A 10,000-nucleotide genomic window follows, 5' to 3' on the forward strand; every position below is an offset into this window, starting at 1 on the left:
TTCGGAAAGACCGCAAGTGGTGTTGGTAGGGAAGTGTGTGGGGCATGCGTAAGGCCTTCTTCGTTGTTTCTCTGGTTATCTTCTGCCATGTTGGTGGAATATCTGAGAGAGTTGAGCATCTCATTAAATGCACTGAATATTTTTTCTCCATCTCAGTTCCATGTTCTAAACGTGCTGGGTCAAGTTTGCCTTTCACCTTTCCAGAGTTGATAAAATTGAATTAAAAGAGGAAGTAGTACACCGGAGCCGATTTAATCGTTTATGTCTCTTATGAGAACTTTTCGATTTTGTGTACACTTACCATATATATATATATATATATAGTCTGTCATACCGGCCATGATGAAATACTACAAAGTATAGAAAATATGAAATACCACAAGGTATAGAAAATATTCGCCTTTATATATTTATATATTTAATCCTTTATATTGAACACTCAATATTTCATCTTTTCAATAAGACATATTCCATATATTCAATAAGACATTCAATACTTTATTTCATAGTACCATCCATTTTTATTTTATTTTATATTATATATTGTATATTATATTATATATTGTATATTCCATATTCTATATCCCACATTGGTTTTGCAGGTATATAAATAAAATATAAAAAACAGAGTGTTGGAACTCTTTTAAACAAAATAATATATTCCTCTATACACAATCATACAGAAAACCCCCCCTTTTTTGCATTTATTTTTACTCGCATATATATATATATATATATATATATATATATATATATATATATATATATATATATATATATATATATTGGAAGGTTTGGAGGTGATGTACAGGAATTATATATTAGAAAAAATAATAATTAGGTACTCAGATGGCTGGATGGTTGTATATTTACAGATTTTTATTCATGTCACGTTTTATAAATTAGCGCTTTCACCTAGTCTTTCACCTAGTTTGATAACCCTACAAGACTAGGTGAAAGCGCTAATTTATAAAACGTGACATGAATAAAAATCTGTAAATATACAACGATCCAGACATCTGAGTACCTGATTATTATTTTTTCTAATATATATATAATTAAGTATTGAGATATTCTATTGACAATCCAATAATTTATTTATATATATTTTTTTCTAATATACATAATCACGGTTCCGTTATATATATAGTCACTTCAGGGTCTTTTGGTTTAGAAAGAGACGAAATTCCGTGTGAAAGGAATATATATATATATATTGATGCGACCGCCAATAAGCAAAAATAATGTTATGTCCTTATACCTCGATCTGGTGGGTTTGAAACCGTTTCTAGTTGGTCAGGGCATTGGTATTTCCTTCGTCCTGTCAACAAGCACAGTTATTTTTAGCGTAGGAGTGTGATCGCTGACCCTTTCCGGTCATCGAAAGTTTAGAAAAACAAGTTAGGAACTGTACTAAACTGACCCAGCTTTGGAGTGGGGTAACGTAGCACTTTTGGGTACGGTGTCTCATAAATACGAGAGGATAGATTTGGGAATCGCAGTTGGTGTAAGCGGTCAGCCAGTGAAGATGGACAAGCAGTTGGCGTAAACAAAGTCATTGGATGAAGAACGCGAGCCGGTGTGAAGGCCAGTAGCCAGTGGAGAAGCAAGATGAACAGAGAGACTGACAGACAGAGGCTGAGAGAGAGAGAGGCTATTGTCAGAAGGTACCAGTCAGCAGAAATGGATAGAGTCTGAAAGAGAGAGGGACAGAGAGATGGGACTGTTGTGGCAGGCAAAAGATTGTAGTAGACTACGTTGGTCAGTTCTTGTCATTGTAGTGGGAGATTTGAAGGAAAGGAAATTCTTGCGGTGAAGGTTTGTTTGCATTTCTTTAAAGAAAAGTGTACTTGCGTTGTTATATGTTTTTGCAAAGAACTTTGTTAACTCTTGTTAATTGTGATATTAACTGGTTGAAAAAAAAGAAAAGAGAGAACTTTGTTGTTACATGTTGTTAAAAAGAAAAGAAAAACAAAAGAAGAAAAAGAACTTTTAATTGACTTTTGAGACACGAACTTTGATTGTAAACTTTATGATTATGAAATGATTGTAAACTTTGTAATTGTTCTGAAACCTTGTTAAATGCTTGGAAACGCTATTGTTGCATGTGTTATTACAGAAGCAAGTACTATGAATTATTGTTATGCAATGTTGTTTTGTTTTGATGATGAAAAAAAAGTTAGTTTGACTACGCAACGTATGGTCTGTGTTATTTCTTCCTTGCCTGTTGTCATCGTTACGTGCTCCGGCTGGGCTTATTAGTCGTGGCGAACATCCCGACTCACTAAGCGTCGACGTTCGCGCGCACGAGTTTTCTCTTCGTTGAGGTGCTTCGCGCGGGCGTTCGTAACAATATATATATATATATATATATATATATATATATATATATATATATATATATATATATATATTCTTTTACTTGCTTCAGTCATTTGACTGTTGTCATGCTGGAGCACCCCCTATTAGTCGAAGAAATCGACCCCTGCACTTGTTCTTTGTAAGCCTGGTGCTTAGCCTATCGGTCTCTTTTGCTGAAACATGCTGGCCACTGATAAATCATCAACTAATGATGTTATCCTATTTATGTATAAATATTATTCATTCACTCCACAAACATGTTTGCTGCGGAATTATTCCGAGTAAATATGCACATGACTGAACTGGATGACGGGGCTTTTACTTCGTGTATATATGTGAAATGCATGTATATATTCATATTTGTACGACTGTATAACTATAGGCATGTATATATAATTCTCATTTATTTACGATCGGTGTACTATACCGAAGATTGTAAAGCAATTTTAATATTGTAAAACATGAAATCTTATGATATAGAGTTGTCTACACTATTTTTATAAATTCTTTCTGTCCATTTTCCTCGCATACAGCCTTGTGTTAGACAGAGTAATAACTTACGTGGTTTGTAGTCGTTTGCCGTCTATTTCTAGCGTACAGGCGCTGTCCCTCCAGCGCCCTTTATTATAATTATATTTTTATAATTATACTTTAAATATTAATTTAACCCATATGGTCTTTTTTGTACGTTGGCCACTGATAAATCATTAGCTAATGACTTTATCCTGACTATGTATATAAAAAAAATAAATGCGCCCTTTTAAAGCCTAGCCAGGCTCATGGGCCCGGTTTCCCGGTTTCAATGGCGTATGTGTTCCCCAGCTGGACGGGACGCCAGTTCATCGCAGCGTTACTCATTTTTGCCAGCTGAGTGTACTGGAGCAACGTGTAATGAAGTGTTTTGCTCAAGAACACAACGCGTCGCCCGTCCAGGTTAAGGTTTGGATAAAGGTGTATAGTTATAGCTCATCCATTTAACACTGCGAAGTTTGGGAATAAGTACCAAACCCTGTCGGCTCTTTTCATTCAAAAGAAAATGAAAAAAAGAAAAGAAAGAAAATACGACGTTTAACCCAAGTTAGATTCGACCGAGTTGACATAATCACGTGCCCCACAGTCTGAATAGGTAAACCTGTGGGCTGACTCGGTGTATTTACCTTTATTTGTCTACAGCGAGAAATTTTCTTCATGACAAAACAGAGTGAGTGGCTTTCTTGCGGGTTCGAATATGCCTCAAGCATATTTGAACTGGTAACAAGTTTGTATTTATATGCATCATTGCTTAGCGCTGTCACTTCGCATAATCAAAAGTGTTCAAGCTGTATTTTCTTTTGTATTGGGTGATTTACCTTAAATCATCCTTGACTGAACAGACCTGTTATCAAAGACGCTCCTACCATGACCAGTCCGTCTTTTATTGAGGGCATCTATGATTATCTGATAGTTAATCAAATTGGTAGTAGATGATATAAGCGAGATTTAGCTGCTTAATCACATAAAAATTTCCCCGTTAATTCGAAAGAAGATATCACTTGCAGAATGGCGAATCAATTAACTTATAACTCTCACACACGCACACGAACATTGGCCGTGTGCCTATATAAGAATTGTCATTGCATATTCAATTAGCGACTTAATTGTTTTACATGAAGACTGTCAAATTTCTCCCCCGGAGACATATGCATGCTGTGAAGGTAAACAACAGGAGTGAGCAAATAAACATTGACATATTTCTATTTTTAAAAATGTCTTTGTTGATGCGTTTAAATGCGAAGCGAACACAAGAAAGTACATATGATACTTACACGCCGCGTATTTATTTAAAGATCATACAATTTTTCCATATATGTGCCGCGATGAGGCTGGGTGTCTAGATGGTCGTTCGACCTGTTAGAAATAGCAGCAAAATCTCCCGCAAATCAAACTTTGCTGTTGTACAAATAAAAGGAAGGACACACTACATAACGTCTTTGTTCATTTTTAAAAATCGGTTTGGTCTGAAGGAAACGTTACAGTTACGGTCTTTGCCGGTCTTCCGCGACCATCTATCTACACTGATACCGTAAATGTCCTGTCTGAATCAATGCAAGTTGATAGCAGCAGGAAAAACATGTCCAAGGAGAGAATTCCAGAAGGTCGACGTTCTAGGAAAGAAGGACAGGAAGGTAATGGTTAGTGATAAGGTTTGTGATAATGGTTAGTGGTAAGGTAATGGGTGATAAGAAAGGAAGAGATGAATGAGTTCGAAGTATCTAAGTAGATGGAACCCAAGAACAGCCAGTACCAAAAAGCAGAGGTCGTTATAGTAGAAGCGGAAAGGCAAAGAGGAAAGAATATGCCTGTGAGCAAGACTAAAGTGTACTCGTGGGCGAAATCGTATTATTTTTGTATTCTAAGATGTTCGTTTGTGTAGCTGCAGCACAGTCCCAGATGTGGAAGCAGTACTCTACTGATGATCTCCCCAAAGCTTTGAAACAGGCTCGTTGTTGAAGAGAGAGTGAAGTTTGATGTAGTTTACTTTTCTGGCTTTGAAAAAGCAGATTAATCTTTGAGATGTAGTCTTTATTATGTTGAGAATGCATGTTCGTCAAAGAAATTTCAGTGATGATAAGGACTTGCACTTAAACTGAAAAGCAGTATCACATTTAATCTAAACATGAACAACATACTGTTCAGGTTTAAGAGATAGCGTGAGGTGCGATAGAGTTACCTTGGTGTGCACAGTAACTGTATCGTTTTGCTTTTTGAACGAGTCAAAAATTGACATGACTCCATCAGAAGATACTTTCAAGGTTTTCTTTCATGAAGTTTATAAGGTATCTCGGTTGCATACTTAGGTACGGAAGATTAGAGATAAATGAGGGATGGTATCATCTGCATAGGGATAGGTTTGGAATGACGGCAAGAACATCATTGATGTTGGAAGGTAAGTGGGAGAACAAAACCTAAGGAATACAAGAATTGATACTGTATGGATCAGACAGACAGACAGGCAGGCAGAGACAGAGATAGATAAAACAATGTTTTATACCCAGCTGAGAGCCGTACTTGGAAAAATCCCCAATTCTGATAAAGTCATTCTACTGGGGGATTTTAATGCCAGAGTTGGAACAGACTGGCAAACATGGAACTCTCTAGGACGTTTTGGAGTAGGGAAAATGAATAGCAATGGTCTCATGCTACTGGAGCTTTGCGAAGAACGTGGACTTTACATCGCAAGCACTCATTTTGTGCACAAAGGTGATCACACAACAACATGGATGCACCCAAGGTCCAAAGTTTGCTGGATTATGTCATCATCCGCAAGCGCGACGTTTATGACATTTGTAATGTCAAGTCCTTCCATGGATCAGAATGCTGGACAGACCACAGTCTGGTGCGAGCAAAGTTCCGAATGGTAATTAGAGTAAAAGAGAGAAGAGGACCAGTCAGCATTCCTCGCCGTCTAAATGTCCAGAAGGTGTATGATGTGGTTAGGAAAGAACTTCAGACTCGCTTGTCCAGCATTGAAACTGCTGCAGCATGGGAGGATTTTCGAGACCACGTTCTACAATGTGCAGCCGAAACCCTGGGATATGTTACTGCCAGACACAGAGACTGGTTTGACGAGAATGATGCTGAAGTTCAGCGAGTACCTGGGCAGCACACTCAGCCATTCTTGCTCCCTGGATGAGGAAATATGAGCAACTAATTCCTTCCGGTCTCTTCAGTCTTGTGTCTGGTCCCAGCATGGCATAGCAAGGCAAACAAAAGTTGCTGTGTACCGTGCTTGTGTACTAACATCGCTCCTCTACTCTTGTGAAACATGGACTCTGTACAAACGTCAGGTAAGGGTCCTCGAATGCTTTCATCAGAGATGTCTCAGGCACATTCTCAATGTTGGCTGAACCTCAAGGATTCCAGACGGACAGATCCTGAGGACAGCTGATATCTTGAGTATTGAGGCAATGGTGCACAAGCACCGGTTACGTTGGACTGGACACGTTATTAGAATGAAGGATTGCAGGATTCCTAAGCAGATGCTCTATGGAGAACTTGTGAATGGAAGGAGACTTCGGCAGAAACCAAGGCTGCGCTTTAAGGACTGTGTCAAGTCCTCATTAAAGGCTTGTGATATGCAGGACACTGACTGGGAGAACAATGCCTGTCATCGCCACAGATGGAGGAAGCAGGTTAAGAAGGGGATCAACACTTTTGAGAGAGCACGTATCCAGCATGAAGAATTTAAGCGAGCTGCGCGAAAGTGCACGGCTTGTATAGTGAATGGGGAAAGCTTAATCTGCAATGTTTGCAGTCGTGTATGCTTATCAAGAGCAGGGCTCATTAGCCACCAAGGGAGCTGTAAATGCAAAATGTAAGTTAGTACTAGAGCGCAGAATGTTCCTGAAGGTCGGCAATGGTCTTCCTTGGTCACGAGTGGACGGCCATCATATATGTATGTATGCATGTATGTATGTATGTATGTATGTATGTATGTATGTATGTATGTATGTATGTATGCGTGTGTGTGTGTGTGTGTGTGTGTGTGTGTGTGTGTGTGTGTGTGTGTGTGTGTGTGTGTGTGTGTGTGTGTATTTTATATTCTTGCTGCTGCATAAGCGTCATTAACGAAGATTTCAAACGAGATAGATTCGAGGCTTTGATAGAAGGCGCTCACCGGAGATGGTACGCAGTAAGGTCGAACTTGGAGCCACGTAGTTGCAATGACCTTAGTAATCACAGCAGCCATACACGCGTCCTGCATACCAACAGATATGAAAACATGCGCACAGAACTATGTATAGACTGTGTATACATACATGAATTATAAGGAACCGAGTGTGGACCTTCTGCACAGTCACTTCCCTTGTTGTAAATAGCAACCATGTCTTTAAATCACACCTCACTGTATGGCTCATCATGTAGACATGCATATACAAAATGATGGGGTGGCTGGAACCTGGAGCTAAGCAACGCCAATAGTACCAATAACATTATTAAGAAGTCTCTAAAATGGTCTCTAAAATTGGTTGCATTAACAGGCGTCGTATTTGGCAGTGAAATTGATAAATTGTTGGCGTACTACATTAACCAGTCCGAGAACTTTTTGATACCGCCTCGTATCTTCTATTATAATTCCATTAAAGCGGCTCTCAACCATTTTACCATCGCGATACACTTTGGCAAATCTATAATCTTCTGTAACACTTTATTAGGTGTTTAAATAAAATTAAAATAAGAAAACACATTTGTGCAGTTTAACTTTATCTTTTATCTTTTACTTGTTTCAGTCATGCTGGGACACTACCTTGAAGGGCTTAGGAAAAACATCGACCCAAGTTTTTAAGTCTGGTATCTATTCTATTTTTCAGTCTCTTTTATCGAACCACTAAGTTACGGGGATGTACACAAATCAACACTGGTTGTAAAACGGTACAGGAACAAACACAAATACACACTTACATATACACATACATACATGCATACATACATGCATACATACATACATACATACATACATACATACATACAGCTTCTATATCCAGACTATGAATTCATATTCATATCAATAATAATTGGGGCACTAGGTTTTGTTACTAAATGCTTAAAGGAGAATCTGGATAAACTGGTATTTTCAGAGAGAGAAATCGACTGACTAATTCGTACAAGTGCAATCTGTGAGTGGAACAGTAAAAATATGCAAGAATTTTCTCAAGCTCCAAATGTGAATTTGTCTGTGTTAACTACATCCCAAAGATGGAGCCTTGTATCTTTGTTGGAAACCGGCTCCCTCCTCGGTGGAAAATTTACAATAATTTTTAAAAATAGAAGAGACACATACATACATACATACATATATATATATATATATATATATATATATATATATATAGTAGTTGAAAAATATCGTTATAGGTATAAAATTACCATAAACAATTATAGAAAAATGGAGGAGAAAAAGATGTTGAATCAAAATTAGATTTAATACAAAATAGGATTCAATACATACGTGCATTTCAAAGGACAATACAAATATGTAAGAAAATAATTTTAACCATAGGAATTATAATTAAATTTATGCATTGTCATTTTCATCAGTGTGAGGAATTTTTGTAAAGACATCAAAAAAGGTTTAATAAAATAAAGTAAATTAAAATAAGATAAAATAAGGGAGAATACAAATGGGGTAATAGGGAAAAAAATCGGATATTTACAAGCAAGCTGTAAAAGGGAAAAAATAACAATAATAATAATAGAAAGAGGGATGAAAGAGAAAAAAAGACAGACATATCAATGTGTATGCACGTGTATATGTGCAGTAAATTATAACATAAAAGTAAGAATGAAAAGCTAACGGGTATGTTTTAAAAAAATGGTAACAGGTCGAAACAAAGCATAATAAACAGGGCCACGTGTGTATAGTAGTATATATAACGTAACAGGTGGACTAGTAGAAGAAAAAAACCATAAAGAGTTATACATATTAATATTGAAAAACGAAAAAAATATATGTATATATATTTTACACGAGGCTAAAATGTGATACGCAAGACTATGTTTGAAAAAAGTTACAATGTTAAAGTAAAAATGTACATACATGCAGAGAAGAAACCAAAGAGAACTTAACAAGGAAAAACACATTGATTAGACAATACCGGCCGGTATGTGTGTGTGTGTGTGTATATATATATATATATATATATATATATATATATATATATATATATATATATATATATATATATATATATATATATATATAATTCTCAAGCAAGAATGTTGTTGACAGTGACTTCGAAGTTTCGGCCAGTTGAACCATTGTCGAATTGAACATAAAAACAAACATTAATATATATCTTATGGTAAGAAGTTTCCTTCCCAACCACATGGTTCTGCGTTCAGTCCCACTGCCTGAGCAAGTGCCTTCTACTATACCCTCGGGCTGACCAAAATCTTGTGAGTGGATTTGGTAGGCGGAAACTGAAAGAAGCCCGTCGGATATATATGTATATATCTATGTGTGTGTGTCTTTGAGGCTGTGCTTGTCCCCACCCTCTCCCATCATCACTTGACAACCGATGCTGATGTGTTTGCATCTCCGTACCTTAGCGGTTCGGCAAAGTGGATGAACCACAGAGGGATATTTTTCTCTTTTTACCAGTCAAATGAGATATGTGGGTATTTCTGTATGTATTTAATGGGGAGGAGTGAAAGATTTGCTAGCAAAATAAATCCACCACCATCACCACACACCTCCATCCACATCTAACTACCATTCCTTCTATTCTCATCACCTTTCACTCCTCTCCATCAAATACACACAGAAATACCACATATCTTACTTCACTTTCAGACTGGAAAAAAGAGAAAAACATCCCTCTGTGGTTCATCCAATAATGCTATATCGCCTGAACAAATGAATCAATGTTGATCATCAACCGGATGCCGAAGGATACTACAGACTACACTGTAATCATCCCAGGAATATGGACTGTAATCTTAAACGTCATGTTGTTTGTGGAAACGCACGTAGCGATAAATTAAATGTCTATAAATTCAATTCTAGGATTATTGTTATTATAATTATATTTATCCTACATTATATCAGTATAACTTGATGCAACGCCGAAAAACTGGCTCACTAGTCAGCATCATTAAA

General features: G+C 37.0%; 1 protein-coding gene across 4 annotated transcripts in view; it reads right to left on the reverse strand.

Moving 5' to 3' along the window:
• The window catches only part of LOC106867670 (testis-specific serine/threonine-protein kinase 6), a 59,998-nt gene that overhangs the window by 38,455 nt on the left and 11,543 nt on the right, over window positions 1-10,000 (reverse strand). Inside the window, exon 2 of one of the 4 annotated variants that reach the window (XM_089365312.1) lies at window positions 4,167-4,505. The exons of the other annotated variants lie outside the window; for them this stretch is intronic. The gene's annotated coding sequence lies outside the window, so the exon portion shown is untranslated. The remainder of the gene's footprint in view (window positions 1-4,166; window positions 4,506-10,000) is intronic. 4 annotated transcript variants of the gene reach the window in all.

Source organism: Octopus bimaculoides, chromosome 1, assembly GCF_046866305.1.
Source record: "Octopus bimaculoides isolate indiv1 chromosome 1, ASM4686630v1, whole genome shotgun sequence".
NCBI lineage: Eukaryota > Metazoa > Mollusca > Cephalopoda > Octopoda > Octopodidae > Octopus > Octopus bimaculoides.